The following is a 12,626-nucleotide window of genomic DNA, read 5'->3' as shown; positions in this document are numbered from 1 at the left end:
AAAATTGACGATGTTTTGGTCTGACGTAATGGCTGCTTAATTACAAACTTGGACATGTCGAATAGGACCCAACGGATTTTCGAAAATACGGATAAATGACAACAATGTGCATGATCAATAAGACTCTATCCCATAAGTTTGATAGTTTTTGGTTAATGTGTTAACTTTTGTAGTGGCCAAAATAAAACGATGTGCTTTTTGTGTGTATTTAAAATGACGATGTTTTGGTCTGACGTAATGGCGGATTAACCAGAACATGTCGAATAAGTTCCAGTACATCGATACACACATGCGCAAAGCCCGATTTACCTGTGCTCGCGTATGTGTGATATTTTGTTTGAAATCCCGATGACCCCGACAACTACAGGGCTATTACTTTGATAAGCTGCCTAGGAAAACTATTTACATGTATAATCAATAACAGACTTTATATTTACGCCGACTCAGTTGGTTTGATATCTAAAAATCAGGCGGGGTTCCGAAAAAGGTAAATGTTTTAAAATAATATATAATATGTACCATGATATTAAATCTTGTGTAAACTTCCATTTGGAAACCTCAGACTTTTCCCCTTGCTTGGTCGGGGTCCGGCAAGGGGAAAATCTCTCCCCATTTTTGTTTTCCGTATTTCTTAATGACCTTGAAGAATTTATGATGTCAATAGGCAGTGTTCCCCTTCAAAATTTAAGTGATGAGATTACCAGAAAACTCCATATTTTTATTGAGGTATTTGTATTATTATACGCAGATGATACTGTTATTTTCTCTGAAACAACGGAAGGTATGCAAGCTGCTCTAAATAATTTTAATGAATATTGTAAATTATGGAAACTTGAAGTTAATATAAAGAAAACTAAGGTGATGATCTTTAGCAAAAGAAAAACTTAACGGCGACATAATTTCACGCTTAACGATCAAATACTAGAAACTGTAGATCTGCTTCACATATTTAGGTGTTGCTTTTAAATCGAACGGAAATTTTGCAAATGCTAGACGTAAGCTTATCGAACAAGCACAAAAGTCAATATTCTCAATTTTTTTTTTTATGGCGCGGGAAGGATGTCATAATTAAATATATTTGCCTAGGCAAAATTAATTTTGCCTAGGCAGAAGTCGAATTTTGCCTAGGCAGAAGAAGTCGAATTTTGCCTAGGCAGAAGTCGAATTTTGCCTAGGCAAAATTATTTTTGCTTAGGCAATATTATTTTTGCCTAGGCAATATTCGATTTCTGCCTAGGCAAAAATATTTAATTATGACATCCTTCCCGCGCCATATAAATCAGGCAATTCCTATTGATTTGCAACTCAAACTTTTCGATTCTCTAGTTGAACCGATTCTGTTATATGGAGCAGAAATCTGGGGATACGAAGATCTCAAGTCTCTAGAAATAATTTTGTACAAGAATACTAAATGTTATAGATCTAATACACCAAACTATATGATTTATGGGGAGTTGGGAAGATACCCATTAGAACTTAAAGTCAAGATAAGAATGTTAAATTTTTGGAATCAACTTCTGACAAATGAAAATAAATTAAGCAATATATATTATATAGGCTAATGTCGAGTTTGAACCGCCGCGGTCAAATGAGATTCAAGTGGCTAGATCATGTGAAACAGATTTTTAATGATACTGGATATACATATATATTTGACAATGAACTACTCATGAATACAAGTTTTTATAAGTATGATGTCAAACAACGTTTACGTGATATATTAATACAAAAATGGTTTTCGGACCTAGAATCTTATTCAAAAGGTCAGTTTTATTCACAATTAAAAAAAGAATTTACATTTGAAAGTTATTTAACAAAGCTGTCAGATCAGAATAGAATCACTATCACAAAATTGCGTACTTCAAATATCAAATTCCCCATTGAAACTGGACGATGGCATGACATTCCGAGGGAAAATAGGATGTGTAATTTATGTTTTAGTAGTATCGGGGACGAATTCCACTATCTGTTTAAATGTCCAAATGAAGAAATCACTTGTATTAGGAAAAAAACATGTACCTCACTACTTTCTCAAAAATCCAACTATGCTAAAATTAGAACGTCTGCTGAAAAATTGCAATATCCAAATTATGAACAAACTGGCACTGTTTCTAAGAAAGGTGATGCTTTTGATTTGAATGTATATCTATATTTACATACGTGTGTAGAGCACACTGGGGTATTATCGACCACTGGGTATTATCGACCATTTGTCTTATTAAAGCTTGATATAAGTCGTAAGAAGCTTTGTCTTGTCATTCAATCGCTTCTATCACTTAGAATACTCCCTTCGGAATAACTTGAGGTTTTCCTTAGATTTCTGAGAGCCTTTAAATTCCTAATGGATGACATTGTTGAAACTGGCAAGCGCGGGTCTTTCAAAACAACGTAACGTTACGGGATAATTTAACTGGAAAGAGAAAATGAAAGTGTATCTGGTTAGATCAAAATATGTACCAATTCTTGTTGTTCATCCAACGACTTCAGTTTATCGTCAAATCCATGAACTTCCTGCAACGTTGAAGCAACAACAGGAATTGTCTCACAGCCTGAAGCTGACGGTGCCAATACTTCGGGTGACCTTGACATCAATGTCTGAAGGTCCGACTTGATGTCAACCCACGGCTATTGTGGTCTAGTCTAGTCAACCCAGAGACCTATATACTAAGTAAAATATCGAAATACACAAAAATATTTGGCAAAAATGTAAACCAACAATTCATGAACAAATCTACCTGCATTTAAAGACTTGATTACATACCTTAAACTCTTAAACTTACCAGCAAAGAACGATTTAGGTACCCAGCTCAAAAACAGGTGAACGAGATGAAACGGTCTACCCGGATCTGCGCACGCATCAATGCTGCATCCTCAACCCTGAACTGAGAGTTATCTCGCTTGACGCAGTACCCGTACCCAACATTTGATAGACATAAATGGGTATCCATATTTCTAAAATACCTAGACTACTTTACATCAGCTTGTACAGTCGGTTCCAGGAACTGATGTACCGAGGGTGCACAGATTAAAAAAAAACATATCTGAAGCCAGCTTGTTTCTACTCTTGGCATGGGATCTGATGGCGAAAACACTCTTACCATTCTCTATATGCATCCCTACATCTATGAACCTGAAACAACTACATATGGACAGTATTTATTTATCACTTTTAAGTTCCATTTGTAAATGTAAGAATTTAGATGCAGACGACTTACTATGTTCGATTATATACAATTAACACCAATTGTACACTGTACCGTACACGATTACCTCAAAGTTTAGCCTTAAAAAACATGTAAACCCATGCCAACCCCCGACCCCCCCCCCCCCCCCCCCCCCAAAGTATTGCAAAATTAGCTTATAATAATTCATTTTCCGATTTTTTTCAAATTCCTGGAACCGCGCCTGTAAGCTAAGTCTTGTAATACAATATTTCAAAATATAGAGTACTGACAGGTCACCGGATGTCTCGTCATGTGGTAAGATATTATAATCATCTTGAACGCTGCTGAAGTTGACATTTGACGTTTGGACTTTAGAAACTTTAAAAAGGAAAGAAAACATCCATTATACATGTACTATCATATGACTTGTTCTTAGGGAAATGAAAATGTCGATGTAAAACTCTTGTATTGGCTCTGATCATTAAGATTTTTTCTTAATTTTTTGACCTTGCCCTCTGACCGAGTGACCTGAATCTTTGATAAGTTGACTTCTTGTATGTTTTGATACAACAATATGAAACAAATACCGTGATGGAAATTAATGTAACTAACAGTTTTGTAAAACTGAGGACTCTGACTTTAAAGAAGATTTCTATGAAATATTTTCAGTGTCAAAAATGTCATCTCCTTCACTTTTTAAATGTTCAATGATTAAAATGTATTGCTGTTGCTGTGATATAACTATTACTGCTGTGGCCCCCTGTAGCTCCCCTCCCCCCCCCCCCCCCCCCCCCCCCCCCCCCCCAGATGTTCTCAGATGTTGGTCTTGGCCAGGTGAGATGGAAAGCTGCATATGAGATGTTGGGAGTTTATTATGAATTTTAATGTTACAATGAAACATATAGCGAAGCTAATTGTGGTCTCGGTCCTAACACAGGGGCATGTCTAGTTTTATATTACAAAAAATAGTCATCAATACCTTTCAATATATATAGGTATTTATGACTATTTTTTGTAATATAAAACTAGACATGCCCCTGTGGTACGGTATACACAATACACTGTACAGTATACACGATACACGATACAGTATACACGATACACGATACAGTATACACGATACACGATACAGTATACACGATACACGATACAGTATACACGATACACGGTACAGTATACACGATACACTGTATAGTATACACGATACACGGTACAGTATACACGATACAGTATACACGATACAGTATACACGATACACGGTACAGTATACACGATACACGATAAACGGTACAGTATACACGATACACTGTACAGTATACACGATACACGATACAGTATACACGATACAGTATACACGATACACTGTACAGTATACACGATACGCTGTACAGTATACACGATACACGATACAGTATACACGATACACGATACAGTATACACGATACACTGTACGGTATACACGATATACTGTACGTTATATACGATACACGGTACAGAATACACGATACAGTATATACGATACACTATACGGTATACACGATACAGTATACACGATACAGTATACACGATACACTGTACGGAATACACGATACAGTATACACGATACACTGTACGGTATACACGATACAGTATACACGATACACTGTACGGTATACACGATACAGTATACACGATACAGTATACACGATACACGGTACAGTATACACGATACAGTATACACGATACAGTATACACGATACACGATACAGTATACACGATACAGTATACACGATACAGTATACACAATACACGATACAGTATACACGATACAGTATACACGATACACGATACAGTATACACGATACAGTATACACGATACACTGTACACGATACAGTATACACGATACACTGTACAGTATACACGATACACGATACAGTATACACGATACGGTATACACGATACACGATACACGATACAGTATACACGATACAGTATACACGATACACAATACACGATACAGTATACACGATACACGATACAGTATACACGATACACTGTATGGTATATACGATACACTGTAGGGTATACACGATACAGTATACACGATACAATATACACGATACAGTATAGACGATACAGTATACACGATACAGTATACACGATACACGATACAGTATACACGATACAGGACACAGTATACACGATACACGATACAGTATACACAATACACGATACAGTATACACGGTACAGTATACACGATACAGTATACACGATACACAATACACGATACAGTATACACGATACAATATACACGATACAGTATACACGATACACGATACAGTATACACGATACAGTATACACGATACACGATACAGTATACACGATACAGGACACAGTATACACGATACACGATACAGTATACACAATACACGATACAGTATACACGGTACAGTATACACGATACAGTATACACGATACACAATACACGATACAGTATACAGTATACACAATACACTGTACGCTATACACGATACACGATACAGTATACACGATACGGTATACACGATACACGATACACGATACAGTATACACGATACAGTATACACGATACACAATACACGATACAGTATACACGATACACGATACAGTATACACGATACACGATACACTGTACGGTAAATACGATACACTGTACGGTATACACGATACAGTATACACGATACAATATACACGATACAGTATACACGATACACGATACAGCATACACGATACACTGTACAGTATACACGATACACAATACACGATACAATATACACGATACACGATACAGTATACACGATACACGATACACTGTACGGTATATACGATACACTGTACAGTATACACGATACAGTATACACGATACAGTATACACGATACAGTATACACGATACAGTATACACGATACACAATACACGATACAGTATACACGATACACGATACAGTATACACGATACACGATACACTGTACGGTATATACGATACACTGTACGGTATACACGATACAGTATACACGATACACAATACACGATACAGTATACACGATACACGATACAGTATACACGATACACGATACACTGTACGGTATATACGATACACTGTACGGTATACACGATACAGTATACACGATACACGATACAGCATACACGATACACTGTACAGTATACACGATACACAATACACGATACCGTATACACGATACACGATACAGTATACACGATACACGATACACTGTACGGTATATACGATACACTGTACGGTATACACGATACAGTATACACGATACAGTATACAAGATACACGATACACGGTACAGTATACACGATACACTGTACGGTATACACGATACATTATACAGTATACACGATACAGTATACACGATACACGATACAGTATACACGATACGGTATACACGATACAGTATACACAATACACGATACAGTATACACAATACACGATACAGTATACACGATACACGATACAGTATACACAATACACGATACAGTATACACGATACACTGTACGTTATACACGATACACGATACAGTATACACGATACAGTATACACGATACACTGTACGTTATACACGATACACGATACAGTATACACGATACACTGTACGGTATACACGATACAGTATACACGATACACGATACAGTATACACGATACACGATACAGTATACACGATACACTGTACGGTATACACGATACATGATACAGTATACAGTATACACGATACACGATACACTATACACGATACACTATACACGATACACGATACATTATGCACGATACACTATACACGATACATGATACAGTATACACGATACACGATACACTATACACGATACACGATACACTGTATGGTATACACGATACACTGTATGGCATACACGATACACTATACACGATACACGATACAGTATACACGATACACGATACAGTATACACAATACACGATACAGTATACACGGTACAGTATACACGATACAGTATACACGATACACAATACACGATACAGTATACAGTATACACAATACACTGTACGGTATACACGATACACGATACAGTATACACGATACGGTATACACGATACACGATACAAGATACAGTATACACGATACACAATACACGATACAGTATACACGATACAGTATACACGATACACGATACACTGTACGGTATATACGATACACTGTACGGTATACACGATACAGTATACACGATACAGTATACACGATACACGATACAGTATACACGATACACGATACAGCATACACGATACACTGTACAGTATACACGATACACAATACACGATACAGTATACACGATACACGATACAGTATACACGATACACGATACACTGTACGGTATATACGATACACTGTACGGTATACACGATACAGTATACACGATACAGTATACACGATACACTGAACGGTTTACACGATACATTATACAGTATACACGATACAGTATACACGATACACGATACAGTATACACGATACGGTATACACGATACAGTATACACAATACAGTATACACGATACACTGTACGGTATACACGGTACAGTATACACAATACACGATACAGTATACACGGTACAGTATACACAATACACGATACAGTATACACGATATAGTATACACGTTATAGTATACACGACACACGATACAGTATACAGAATACACGATACATTATACACGATACACTGTACGGTATACACGATACAGTATACACGATACACGATACAGTATACACAATACACGATACAGTATACACGATACACTGTACGTTATACACGATACACGATACAGTATACACGATACAGTATACACGATACACTGTACGTTATACACGATACACGATACAGTATACACGATACACTGTACGGTATACACGATACACTATACACGATACAGTATACACGATACACGATACAGTATACACGATACACTGTACAGTATGCACGATACAGTATACACGATACACGATACAGTATACACGATACACTGTACGGTATACACGATACATGATACAGTATACAGTATACACGATACTCGATACACTATACACGATACACTATACACGATACACTATACACGATACACGATACATTATGCACGATACACTATACACGATACATGATACAGTATACACGATACACGATACACTATACACGATACACTGTATGGTATACACGATACACTGTATGGTATACACGATACACTGTATGGCATACACGATACACTATACACGATACACGATACACTATACACTATACACGATGCACGATACATTATACACGATACACTATACACGATACACGATACATTATACACACGATAAAGAAGCACATGTTCAAAATACCTGATACATATATACTGTACACCCTTCGATATACACGATACACGAATCTCGCTACAGAATACAAGCTCTCGAAGAAATGGTGCAAATACATGTGTTCTAAGTCTTCAGATTGTTTCGAGATAGAAACCAAGGTTTTCAATGTCAATGAGGAATGCCGGCAAAATACTCATAGTCGTACACGATACAGTATTCACGATACAGTATACACGATACACGATACAGTATACACGATACGGTATACACGATACAGTATACACAATACACGATACAGTATACACGGTACAGTATACACAATACACGATACAGTATACACGATATAGTATACACGATATAGTATACACGACACACGATACAGTATACAGAATACACGATACAGTATACACGATACACTGTACGGTATACACGATACAGTATACACGATACACGATACAGTATACACGATACAGTATACACGATACACTTTACGTTATACACGATACACGATACAGTATACACGATACAGTATACACGATACACTGTACGTTATACACGATACACGATACAGTATACACGATACACTGTACGGTATACACGATACACTATACACGATACAGTATACACGATACACGATACAGTATACACGATACACTGTACAGTATACACGATACAGTATACACGATACACGATACAGTATACACGATACACTGTACGGTATACACGATACATGATACAGTATACAGTATACACGATACACTATACACGATACACTATACACGATACACGATACATTATGCACGATACACTATACACGATACATGATACAGTATACACGATAAACGATACACTATACACGATACACGATACACTGTATGGTATACACGATACACTGTATGGCATACACGATACACTATACACGATACACGATACAGTATACACGATACACGATACAGTATACACAATACACGATACAGTATACACGGTACAGTATACACGATACAGTATACACGATACACAATACACGATACAGTATACAGTATACACAATACACTGTACGGTATACACGATACACGATACAGTATACACGATACGGTATACACGATACACGATACAAGATACAGTATACACGATACACAATACACGATACAGTATACACGATACACGATACAGTATACACGATACACGATACACTGTACGGTATATACGATACACTGTACGGTATACACGATACAGTATACACGATACAGTATACACGATACACGATACAGTATACACGATACACGATACAGCATACACGATACACTGTACAGTATACACGATACACAATACACGATACAGTATACACGATACACGATACAGTATACACGATACACGATACACTGTACGGTATATACGATACACTGTACGGTATACACGATACAGTATACACGATACAGTATACAAGATACACGATACACGGTACAGTATACACGATACACTGAACGGTTTACACGATACATTATACAGTATACACGATACAGTATACACGATACGGTATACACGATACAGTATACACAATACAGTATACACGATACACTGTACGGTATACACGGTACAGTATACACAATACACGATACAGTATACACGGTACAGTATACACAATACACGATACAGTATACACGATATAGTATACACGATATAGTATACACGACACACGATACAGTATACAGAATACACGATACATTATACACGATACACTGTACGGTATACACGATACAGTATACACGATACACGATACAGTATACACAATACACGATACAGTATACACGATACACTGTACGTTATACACGATACACGATACAGTATACACGATACAGTATACACGATACACTGTACGTTATACACGATACACGATACAGTATACACGATACACTGTACGGTATACACGATACACTATACACGATACAGTATACACGATACACGATACACTATACACGATACACGATACATTATGCACGATACACTACACACGATACATGATACAGTATACACGATACACGATACACTATACACGATACACTGTATGGTATACACGATACACTGTATGGCATACACGATACACTATACACGATACACGATACACTATACACTATACACGATGCACGATACATTATACACGATACACTATACACGATACACGATACATTATACACACGATAAAGAAGCACATGTTCAAAATACCTGATACATATATACTGTACACCCTTCGATATACACGATACACGAATCTCGCTACAGAATACAAGCTCTCGAAGAAATGGTGCAAATACATGTGTTCTAAGTCTTCAGATTGTTTCGAGATAGAAACCAAGGTTTTCAATGTCAATGAGGAATGCCGGCAAAATACTCATAGTCGTACACGATACAGTATTCACGATACAGTATACACGATACACGATACAGTATACACGATACGGTATACACGATACAGTATACACAATACAGTATACACGATACACTGTACGGTATACACGGTACAGTATACACAATACACGATACAGTATACACGGTACAGTATACACAATACACGATACAGTATACACGATATAGTATACACGATATAGTATACACGACACACGATACAGTATACAGAATACACGATACAGTATACACGATACACTGTACGGTATACACGATACAGTATACACGATACACGATACAGTATACACGATACAGTATACACGATACACTTTACGTTATACACGATACACGATACAGTATACACGATACAGTATACACGATACACTGTACGTTATACACGATACACGATACAGTATACACGATACACTGTACGGTATACACGATACACTATACACGATACAGTATACACGATACACGATACAGTATACACGATACACTGTACAGTATACACGATACAGTATACACGATACACGATACAGTATACACGATACACTGTACGGTATACACGATACATGATACAGTATACAGTATACACGATACACGATACACGATACACTATACACTATACACGATACACTATACACGATACACGATACATTATGCACGATACACTATACACGATACATGATACAGTATACACGATACACGATACACTATACACGATACACGATACACTGTATGGTATACACGATACACTGTATGGCATACACGGTACACTATACACGATACACGATACAGTATACACGATACACGATACAGTATACACAATACACGATACAGTATACACGGTACAGTATACACGATACAGTATACACGATACACAATACACGATACAGTATACAGTATACACAATACACTGTACGGTATACACGATACACGATACAGTATACACGATACGGTATACACGATACACGATACAAGATACAGTATACACGATACACAATACACGATACAGTATACACGATACACGATACACTGTACGGTATATACGATACACTGTACGGTATACACGATACAGTATACACGATACAGTATACACGATACACGATACAGTATACACGATACACGATACAGCATACACGATACACTGTACAGTATACACGATACACAATACACGATACAGTATACACGATACACGATACAGTATACACGATACACGATACACTGTACGGTATATACGATACACTGTACGGTATACACGATACAGTATACACGATACAGTATACAAGATACACGATACACGGTACAGTATACACGATACACTGAACGGTTTACACGATACATTATACAGTATACACGATACAGTATACACGATACACGATACAGTATACACGATACAGTATACACAATACAGTATACACGATACACTGTACGGTATACACGGTACAGTATACACAATACACGATACAGTATACACGGTACAGTATACACAATACACGATACAGTATACACGATATAGTATACACGATATAGTATACACGACACACGATACAGTATACAGAATACACGATACATTATACACGATACACTGTACGGTATACACGATACAGTATACACGATACACGATACAGTATACACAATACACGATACAGTATACACGATACACTGTACGTTATACACGATACACGATA

Source organism: Pecten maximus, chromosome 8, assembly GCF_902652985.1.
Source record: "Pecten maximus chromosome 8, xPecMax1.1, whole genome shotgun sequence".
Classification (NCBI taxonomy): Eukaryota; Metazoa; Mollusca; class Bivalvia; order Pectinida; family Pectinidae; genus Pecten; species Pecten maximus.
This window is presented reverse-complemented; position numbering follows the sequence as displayed.